This window comes from Lissotriton helveticus, chromosome 1_2 (assembly GCF_964261635.1).
Source record: "Lissotriton helveticus chromosome 1_2, aLisHel1.1, whole genome shotgun sequence".
In the NCBI taxonomy this organism is placed as follows: Eukaryota; Metazoa; Chordata; class Amphibia; order Caudata; family Salamandridae; genus Lissotriton; species Lissotriton helveticus.
Window position 1 is genome coordinate 335,216,370 of NC_136058.1, and position 10,911 is coordinate 335,227,280.

The 10,911-nt window shown below is 47.9% G+C and overlaps 2 non-coding genes across 2 annotated transcripts; one reads left to right on the forward strand and one right to left on the reverse strand.

Annotated features, from left to right (window-relative positions):
* Positions 1-3,304: 3,304 nt before the first annotated feature.
* Positions 3,305-3,387, reverse strand: TRNAL-CAG (transfer RNA leucine (anticodon CAG)). Its single transcript has one exon. It is a non-coding gene; the product is annotated as a tRNA-Leu (tRNA).
* Positions 3,388-4,313: 926 nt separating this feature from the next.
* TRNAV-CAC (transfer RNA valine (anticodon CAC)) lies at positions 4,314-4,386 on the forward strand. Its single transcript has one exon. It is a non-coding gene; the product is annotated as a tRNA-Val (tRNA).
* Positions 4,387-10,911: the final 6,525 nt, after the last annotated feature.

The window sequence follows — 10,911 nt, forward strand, 5'->3', positions numbered from 1 at the left end:
AGAAGAGGGTGAGAGCAAGGAGAGGGTGAGAGCAAGAAGAGGGTGAGAGCGGGGAGAGGGTGAGAGCGAGAAGAGGGTGAGAGCGAGGAGAGGGTGAGAGCGAGAAGAGGGTGAGAGCAAGAAGAGGGTAAGAGGGAGAAGAGGGTGAGAGGGAGAAGAGGGTGAGAGGGAGAAGAGGGTGAGAGCGAGAAGAGGGTGAGGGCGAGAAGAAGGTGAGAGCGAGAAGAGGGTGAGAGCGAGGAGAGGGTGAGAGCGAGAAGAGGGTGAGAGCGAGAAGAGGGTGAGTGCGAGAAGAGGGTAAGAGGGAGAAGAGGGTGAGAGGGAGAAGAGGGTGAGAGGGAGGAGAGGGTGAGAGCGAGGAGAGGGTGAGAGCGAGAAGAGGGTGAGAGCGAGAAGAGGGTAAGGGGGAGAAGAGGGTGAGAGGGAGAAGAGGGTGAGAGGGAGAAGAGGGTGAGAGCGAGGAGAGGGTGAGAGCGAGAAGAGGGTGAGAGCGAGAAGCGGGTGAGAGCGAGAAGAGGGTGAGAGCGAGAAGACGGTGAGGGGGAGAAGACGGTGAGAGGGAGAAGAGGGTGAGAGCGAGGAGAGGGTGAGAGCGAGGAGAGTGTGAGAGCGAGGAGAGGGTGAGAGCGAGAAGAGGGTGAGAGCGAGAAGAGGGTAAGAGGGAGAAGAGGGTGAGGGGGAGAAGAGGGTAAGAGCGAGGAGAGGGTGAGAGCGAGAAGAGGGTGAGAGCGAGAAGAGGGTGAGAGCAAGGAGAGGGTGAGAGCGAGAAGAGGGTGAGAGCGAGAAGAGGGTGAGAGCGAGGAGAGGGTGAGAGCGAGGAGAGGTTGAGAGCGAGAAGAGGGTGAGAGCGAGGAGAGGGTGAGAGCGAGGAGAGGGTGAGAGCGAGGAGAGGGTGCTAAAGAAGATGAGGTGTGGGTGGTACCCAGTTTGAGGAGAGGTGGGGATTAAAAGGGTGGGCATGTCTAACACAGAGTGAACAAAGCTGGAGAGATGGAGACCCTCTGAAGACCACCTCCCCTTCTACAGACCTCAATAATTCAATATTATTTACAGCAAAACTATTATTTTTACTAGTTTATCTTAAACAGCTAGCAACAACCATTGACAAAGGCCATAGTCCTGGGTTGTCTTAAATGTACCTCAGTTTTGTGTTATTTCCGGATGCGATAATATATCCGAACAACAAAAATGCCAGTCACCGGGCACACTGTGGGAATCACAGAAGTGTAGTTTGTGTTTAAACCGTGCCCTACATTAGATAACCCAAAACCCTTTTAGAGACCGCCCCCCACTTCTTTAATCCCACTTGAAGCCTACCTCTGAGCCCTAAGAACAGGTCTCCCCCCACACTGAGGCCGCCACAGGGCACTAATAACACTGGCACCCCCACTCTGAAAGCTGCTGAGCATTACTGGTGAGGTGAAATAATGATTCAAGCTATCCTGGCTGAAGAAGGGTGACATACCCTGAAACCGGTCCCAGGATGCTTGTTTCCGGTCCAGGGAGGACCTGGCCTGGCAGTTCGGTCTGGACTGTTCCCATGAGGCGCAGGGTCAAGACAGATTTGCATATGGCTGGGTACCAAACTGGGGTGGCGGAGTGGGCAAAAGAACAATGAATTTAACCCAGATCTTTTGACTGGGGGAGAATGTTTGCATTGTCAGCATTCCGTCCATCATTTGTTTGCAGTAACACTGTTCAGAGCACCATGGCACATTCTGCGGTGAGGATTGTATGTATTCTGCTGTGCTGACATCCGAGGGCCACATTTCTGGACGGACTATTTCAATATGAGGCAGGAAGGCTTCCTAATACAATGAATGATCACAGCTAGAACTGAAACACAGTGGACCCTGGTGCCACTGCACCTGCTGCACTATTGATAGCTACGCTTGATGCGGAGAGTGAAGCACTTTATCGCAGTCCCTCTTCAGCGATTTGATGAAGATTCTTGGATCTACAGTTTCATGAGCCCCCTGCTGGCAATTGGTGGGAATAAAACGGACAATAGAGCTTCGCAACGATTTACAGAACTATGTTATGCTTATATATAATGTTGGGAAAACAAACATAGGGTTGGCTCTGATCAGCAAGGCTGAGCCTATATATCAAGTAACAAAGAAAAGTGCCAATACTGATAACATTTATTCATAAATACAACTCATCATCCACATCAAGAAAATCAATTTGAGAAAGGGTATTGCTACTTAGTCGCAATTTTATTTTTTAGAAATTCAACAGTTCATTACAAAATTTTATTTTTTCATAAAAAAGAGAAGCATTAGAGAAATTAGAACAATTACGGACACATCACACTAAATTCAATAACTCAATCATGTCACAGTCAAAAAGCATTCACAGCATTCATACCTGAGTCAAACATACCACATACTGCTATTACAAAGGAAACAAATACTGCTATTACAAAGGAAAAAATACTAACTGGATCTGCACCGGTTATACAATAGTTCAATGCAATTATTTGAAAATGGTACATTCCATTAGATTTTTGAATTTTATACCATTCAGTGAGAAAATAATAGGTAATGTACAAAAGATTGTAAGGAGTCTGGAAATAATAATGACTCCTAAGCAGACCAGTAGAGGAATGGCCTACGCGTTTCGAATCTCCTTCTTATCGTCAGGGATTCTCGTCAGGGCCTCACAACACACCCAACGGACTGTACGTAGATCCTATGGGGGTAGGAGCAGAAAAGGCTTCTCAGAGTTGACACAGCCACTAGTTAGCTGGGGGTGAGCACCGGTTGATCAGGATTGTGGTGTATACTGGAATATACGTGGACCTCGTTTGCGTTGAATCCAACCGCCAAATATGCAGGAGGAAATAGCAACGGCGCGTTGAACGGGGATTGTCTGCGTCGCCGTCAGCAAGGGTAACAACAGTGCATGCCCGATAACACGAGGATCACAAGTGCTGTAGAATATTCCTTTAGAAAAGGTAGAGCGTGGAAGGCTATTTCGGACTTCGTCTCTGTGGCGTTACAAAGAGGGGCAGCGTCAGCACATACCCGCTTGGACGCGTGTGCGCTGTGCTTGAATCCAACGGTGTCTCACTGCGTGATGTGATCTGTCGGCGTCTAACTACACGCTAGTCTCTCGCGCAGGCGCGTCTAAAAAATAAAATTGCGACTAAGTAGCAATACCCTTTCTCGAATTGATTTTCTTGATGTGGATGATGAGTTGTATTTATGAATAAATGTTATCAGTATATATATAATGTTGACATTGTCTGAGACACGGGTGCTGGGTAAAAAACCCACCAAATTAAAAGTCCAAAAACTACTGTCAGAAGTGGGATTCGAACCCACGCCTCCAGAGGAGACTGCGACCTGAACGCAGCGCCTTAGACCGCTCGGCCATCCTGACATGTCTTTACGTCCTCTATGACCCCCTTTCTTGCTGCTCAAATGAATGCGTCCCACAGACTCTATTTTGGTTTTATTGCCTCTCTGTAGTTTCAAAACGTCCTGTCCCGGGGGCTGGAGATGTTTTTAAAGATAACTCGTGAGCCTGGATATCAAGAGCTTCTACACTCTCGCTCGACACAGCTCCCTAATTTTCCACCCCCCACCCGCTCCCACATATTCTTGATCTTGTGAGTAAAGTCGCCTTTAATTCTGCGGGTAAAAAAATATGTTATTCTTTGGAGCTTTACTGGTAAGGTGTCACTGCAGCAGGAAATTGTAAAAGTCACAAAACATACATCAGAAATATTGTGTTTCTCGCTCAGTGCGGGCTCGGGGGGGGGGGGGGTGCAGGGCTGCACAGCTGTCGGGTGCGGTGGGTGCGGTTAAGCTCCAACACTGCCGTTTTCAATCTAATATGGTGCAAAGACCTCTAAAAATGTCTATGACTCGAGACTCTTCAGTCCTGGTGACTCGTCCAAGCTCTTGCGTGGACGGATCTCGGGGGAGCAGCCTCAGGGCGCTGGAAGCATGAAGGGTCGGTCAGCCCCACACTCCCAGCATGCACCTGTCGCCCTGCTGACGCGGAGCCGAGGTATCTCCTAAACTGAGCGGTGAACTAGTCAAGGTGAAAAGTTAGCTTGTTCCTAAAAAGTCAGTCTATTTTTTTTTAGGAAGTAAGGGGCTTATTAATAGATTTGCTGCAGCAGGATAGGAGCAGAACAGAGATCACAAAGGGAGATAAAATAATGAAGCTAGAATACATTTTGGAAATAATTTCCTAAACCACCTCCGGAAATAAAATCAAGACTTTTGATAGTGTGTGGAGAACACTGCTCTGCGCTAATATAGAATGTGTCCAGAAGCCCTACTTGCTCCTTAACATGAGTTTCCGTAGTGTAGTGGTTATCACGTTCGCCTCACACACCAAAGGTCCCCGGTTCGAAACCGGGCGGAAACACGTTTTATAAAAAACACCCCCTCCCACCGAATTGGGGTTTTGGAGGTTGCTGACTTCGTGGCGCTGCTAAGGAGAGCTTGGTGACTAGCAGTCCCGGTGTCGAGTCCCCCCTTTCTGCCAAAATCTATAGCCCTCCGCCCACATTAGAAGATCAGGTCATTGTCGAGTCTTTAGGGGTACCAGGGGAGGTGAAGGTGCCACTTGACCCTTCAGTTGGCTCTCCAGCTGTGGGTGTCGTAGATTTATCTGCTCCTGTCGAGACCTGTAGCGTTGCGGCTGTGGCGGACCCACTCATTAGGGTTCTCAGCTGGAACGTAGCAGGCCTTGAGAGAAAGTTGGCACTGCCTAACTGGAACTCGCTTGTGGAGCAATACTCCATATGCTTGTTCCAGGAAACTTGGAGCAAGGAGCCTCTACACAAGGCAGGATACTCCACCCATTATTCACCAGCTGTTCACTCAGTAACTGGTAGGGGGCGCCCCTCTGGCAACCTCCTCATCTGGGTGGCCTCTGAACTTAATTGCAGGGTGGTGGAGCGGGATACTAAATGCCCGGACCTTCTTAATATTTCCTGGAAAAACCCTCAGGGTCGAGTTATTTTAAATATCTTTAATATTTATGCCCGAGGTACGAAGGGGGGTAGAGAATCCCCAGTTATAGCTTGCCTGGAAGCCCTGCTCCGTTCGTCCCCACATAAGCATTGCACTCTGGTGGCAGGCGATTTTAATTGCACCTTTGAGCCCCTGGGCCCCGAAATTTCGCAAGATCAAGAGTCACATGATAATAGCTGGGGGATACCGTCCTTAGAACTTAGCCCCATTAAAAAGTGGACAGAGGTGGCCCTTCAGATTAACTCCATAACCATGGAGTTTGGTCTGAGGGCCGCCAATGGCAGGACTGGTTCTGACAAAACAGGAGCCCATACTTATAACAGGCCTGGACATTCGTCAAGAATTGACTATTTTCTTCTTGACGTGAATCTGTGGAGCATGGTTAAGGACATGGTGATTTCACCTTCCGTGGAGAGTGATCACAATCTCCTTTCGCTCACATTGTCCCATGGGTGGCTACCTGGCACTGTGAGCAGAACTGCTTGCGATCCCACCCCGGATTCGACAGCAGTCTCCAACTGCGGTCGACGACTAAAGTGGGCAAAGCTGTTACTCTCAGAGGAGAAGATTAATGCCATAAGGCAGCTTCTCACTGCAGCTTTAGATAACCTTGTCCCTTGCGTGGCCGGATTGTTGAATGTGACTACCAGGTTCTGTGCCCTAACCCAGGCTATCAGTGACCTTTTCATAGTGCCAGTAAGTACCAACAGGAGGAATCCCCGCTTAAGGGTTAGACAGGGTTGGTTTAACCAGAAGTGTAGGGAGGCGAAGTTGCTTCTTATTGAAGCAGTTAAGTCTAAAATACCTATTAGGACCAGGGTGGCCAGAAGGCACTATTCCCTTTGCCAAAAAAATGCTAAGAAGGAGTGGGAGGACAACTACTGGCAGGATCTTTTGGCAGCCAGCCAAGGGAGAGATGCAAAAGGCTTCTGGGACTTGGTGGGAAACAGGAATCGTCCTGAGGATACACTGAGGACCTGTAGCATTAATGCCCAGACATGGTTTACCCACTTTCAAACACTCTATTCTGCAATAGAAGGCCAGCTTAATGATCCCTTCATTCTTCCGCCATACACCCTAGATAGAGACCTGGACCTGTTTTCTGTACAGGATGTTATAAAGCAGATTAAAACCCTGGTGCCACTAAAAGCAGCTGGTTCGGACGGCCTTCCAGGAGATATTCTTCGAGCCTACTCAGAAGAATGGGGGGTACTGATCTCGGCCCTTCTCAATGCAATCATCAAGGGAGGTCCTGTCCCAGACTCCTGGAAAGGGGCTGTGGTAGTGCCAATTTTTAAAAAGGGTTGCAGGGACCTACCAGGGAATTATAGGCCCATAAGCCATATATTCTCGAGTCAGAAACTGGCGGGGAAAGCTATTTTGGGGAGGATCTTACAATGGGTGGATGATAACCACATTCTGTCTGACATGCAAGCCGGGTTTCGCTCTGGAACCGGAACCATAGAACAAGTGTTTAGGCTTATGGTATGGTACTGGAAGGTGGTGGAGCTAGGCAAAGGCAGTCTTTACCTGGCCTTTATAGATCTAAAGACTGCCTTTGACCTGGTTCCGAGGGAGGAACTCTGGAGGGTGTTGCACGGCCTAGGGATGCCCCCGTACATCCTAAACCTGCTTATTAAACTGCATAACGCCACCTATGCACAGGTTAGATGGGGCCTAAATGGGGAAACGCCCGAAAAGATCAGGGTCGAGAGGGGAGTGCGGCAGGGCTGTGTTTTGGCTCCCACCCTATTCTCCCTCTACATCAATGGGGTGGTCGAGCACCTGCTCGGCGAACCAGCAGACGCCCCCACCCTGGGAGGCGTAAAAATTCCAACATTGCTGTTCGCCGACGACACCCTCCTCATTTCAAAAACCCCCCAAGGACTCCAGAAACTCTTGAATCGCTTCCAGCACTTTTGCACTAGCAGAGGACTCGCCATTAACGTGGACAAGACCAAGTATTTAGTCATGCACCCCCCTCGCAAACTTGGCCGTCCCCCTGTTCTGAATTCAACCCCCCTTGAAAGAGTGGCAGAATTTGACTACCTGGGAATCCGCCTAAGTGATTCGATGAACTGGTCTGCCCACATCAACAAAATGATTATCGGCCATAAAAGGGTGGGGGGGGCCCTTCTCAAGGAGTACAGTAACTCAACCAAACAATGTGTCGCCCCATTAATAGACATTTATAAAGCCCGAGCTGTCTCCGCGTCACTTTACGGAGCTGAACTGTGGGGCCAAGGCAAATTGGACTCTCTGAGCAAGGCCGAGAACAAATTCATTAAAGATCTCCTTGCTATCCCGATGAGCACCCCGACAGTCCCGGTGCTAATGGATGTAGGCTGTAAAGCAATTGGGGATCAGGCACGCCTCCGCCCTCTCCTGCTTTGGGCTCGTTTATGGAGGGTTCCGGAGTAAAAACCCTATGCTGATGGATTAGCAGAGGTGATGTGCTCTGTTGGTTGGCGGAAGATCAAATGGCTCAGAGACATTAAGCAACTCTTAGGGGATCTAGGTCTGGAATCCTGTTGGTCCAGCCACTCCGCCCTCCCCAAAGGACTCTTTAAAAAAACTATATTGGGAATGGGTCTCCACGAGGCGTACCTGCAACCAGCAGCACTGCAATGCCACCGCAGCTTTTTTGCTAATAAAAGATGTTGTTGCCCTTGAGCCCTACATGGACTTAATCACCATCGCCATGGACCGGTCCTTGTACATTAAATTCCGATTAGGAACTTTACCCCTTGCTGACCTTTGCTCCAGGTGGAATAAGTCCCAGTCAGCATCACGTTATTGTGCCTTATGCTCAGATAAACCAGAGACTGTGCCACATCTTTTATTCGAATGTCCGGACTATGGGCGCCCTAGATCACGATGGCTCAAACCAATTTGCAGAGAATTGGGTACCCGCCAGCACACGGTCGCCCTCCGGATTCTATTAACTAATACAGCCCCCACCATTGTTTGTGCTGTTTCCAAGTTTTTAAAATGGGCTTGGTTGATTCGACTAAAAAGACTGTCTCTATCAATTTAATTCTGTCTTAGATAATTTATTTTAAACAATTGTGTTTTTATTCCTTTTATTCCTAATGTACAGTCACATTTTCGACATGCTGTTTTACCTTTCTATCTTCTGTAATGCTTTTATGATATATGCATATCGAAATAAAGCAATCAACCAACCAACCAAAAAACACGTGTAGATGGTTGTTGACTTCCACTTCAAAGATGAGTAAAAGAAAATAGATAAGAAAGCATTTGTCAAAGGCGATTGCAGTTAACTTCATTTTACTACGGTAGTAAACTGTTGTTAATGTCTGCAGAACAGAGAAAGACATAAACCACCAATTAATTTGCGATTCAAAACACAGCACTCTAAAAATCCTGCCATGGCCTGCTCTGAATTTTATTCAATATAGGAACTAAACGAATTGAAAAGTATGCGGTTTATACTTGTCCAAACTGACAGATACAGAACAAATGATGGACTGAGGTGGAATCAAAACATGCCCTCTCTTCAATTCATCCAGAGAGCCAACAAGAATGTGATGCTGGCATTGAACACCTGCACGTGTAAAGTGCTGAGGGGAGGCAAGGGGTGCTCTGGACCCCCTACAACCAAGTAAAAAAAATGGTCCCTTCTACCGCTTGTTTGGCTGTAAAATACAATAGGTGGAGATTAGAGGACCCCAGATACGTGCCCAGTGCCACTGCACCTGCTGCACCATTGATAGCCATGCCAATGCTAACGATCTATCATAGTCAGGGCTATAAGTGGGATGAAAAAACTGAGGGGGGGGTTATTACAAAAGGGTGTGGCCAGTGCAATTAAGGGAGTGTCTTAAAACACAAAAGCTAAAAATCTGTATTTAGCATAGTGTGCGGCACGACTTGTATTTTGCTGTTTCTGTCATTGCATCTAGATATATGATACAACAAGTAACATCATACCTACAACAATGCAGGACTTTTGGTTTTGTTAATGGTTGTTATTGCCTAAGATAATTAAGCAGCAATATGGCTTGTATATAATATTGAAAAAACTTCCACTTAAAGCCCTGGTGACACCAAGACAAGGTTGCTGCTCCTTAGTTTCAACAAGAGAAGAGAAATCTGGAGAAAAAATGACTCTCTTTAAAGGATTTCCCTTCCGCCTACAAAGCTCATCTGGCATGACGTCATGCCACAACTTCTCTAATAGTGAGAAGTGAGCAGTGCGAGCAGCGCACATCGATGTGACCGCTGTCACTGCAGTCTGGGAAAAAACGGACCGCCTGTGCAAGGGCACAAAACAGAGCCCGATAGGGACCCGTTTCAAGGCCCCCTTTAAAAAACCGATGGTGTTCAGCACTAGTGAGACCCGGCCCACTTAAACCCTGGGACCGGCCATATAGAGCATGGGTAAACACCCCAGTAGTAGGGTGGCCAGACATCCCGGATTTCCCCGAACAGTCCCGGTTTTCAGAGTACTGTCCCCCGGTGTCCTGACGGTTTTCTTAATATTAAATGTATGTCCCGGTTTTTGGGACAAGGTCAAGTCAACCTGTAAAGTAGAAGTGAAAGGTGTGCACTTGTTAAAGCAGCACGGGAGGAGATAGGCTGCAACTATGCTGCAGCAGAGGAGAGACCGAGCGTGGGGAAAGGCGATGCCATAGCTAATGTCATGTAGGCATAGCTTGTAAATGAGGGGCATTATTATGTACGCACCCCCATCACCCCCACTACCTACATCCCCACCCCCACAAAATCTGGGACATGACAGTCATAAGTAAGGCTTTAGTCCTACTTTTATATCTGGCCTGTTCCAGTTTTTGCTTCTCAAAATCGGGTCACCCTACCCCATAGGCTACAATATCTAAACAAACATTTCAACAATGAAATAACAGGTAGTCTCTAGATGGACATCTGGGAAACCCTAACTGCAGTACAAGCTGAAGGACCACAAGAGGTGGATGGAGAGAACATTACAAAGAATATAACTAAAGGGTGAAGGGAAGGAGCTCCAGCCCCTAATAATATCTCTGTTCAAATATGATCCAGCTTTCTAGGCAGAAACCTTAGCACCAGTGTTTACACAGATCAGACACACAAGTGTTCTGCCTGCACCATGGAGAGGTTCAATCATATCTCTAGGTTTCAAGGGAGGCGACAGATCTCTTCCAGCAGATTACCATCTAATCACCTTGATTGACAATTACACTAAATATTTTGCCAGAACTGTGCTTGTTGAACTAACAGCATGGGCCTCCAGCAATGCTGTTATACAATACAATCAGACTGGTTTCTCAAAAACATCCGGCAAAATCATGATAATTCTGGCAATCTCCTTCCTATTGGATGCTGCCTGTGCTTCTGACACACCGCTATTTTTCTACTACATTGATTTCAAAGCAGCCTTTGACTGCGTAGACTGGGGGTGGCTGTTGCGGAAGCTATTAAGCTGGTGAATGCTACAAACCTGCTTAACATGCTGAATATGCTTCATAGTGACACATGGGTGCAAGTCAAAATAGGAGCAGGAACGCATTTCTCCCAAAAAATCCCAACCACTCGTGATTTAAAACAGGGATGTGTTTTTACACCGACCCTCTTCAACCTTTTTTGGCCGACCTGACCGAGCAACTACAAGCCTGCAACTCCCACGTTTCCATGTTGTGGAGTGGTGTGGCTCACTGGTTAGAGGTGGCAGACCCGGAAGCAGGAGTCGGCCCGGGACCAGGGTTCAATTCCTGATGCAACACGAGCGTGGACCAGGGTCAGCGGACTCGATAATTCTCGCCTTGGTGCCTACTCTAACCAGGGGTCCCACGTAGCTTGCCTAATCTCCACAACGGCCCCATTAATGCCGGGGATAACTGGCTTCACCGGGGACTCCTAGTAGAGACCATCCCTCAGGGTATACCGCGCCAGG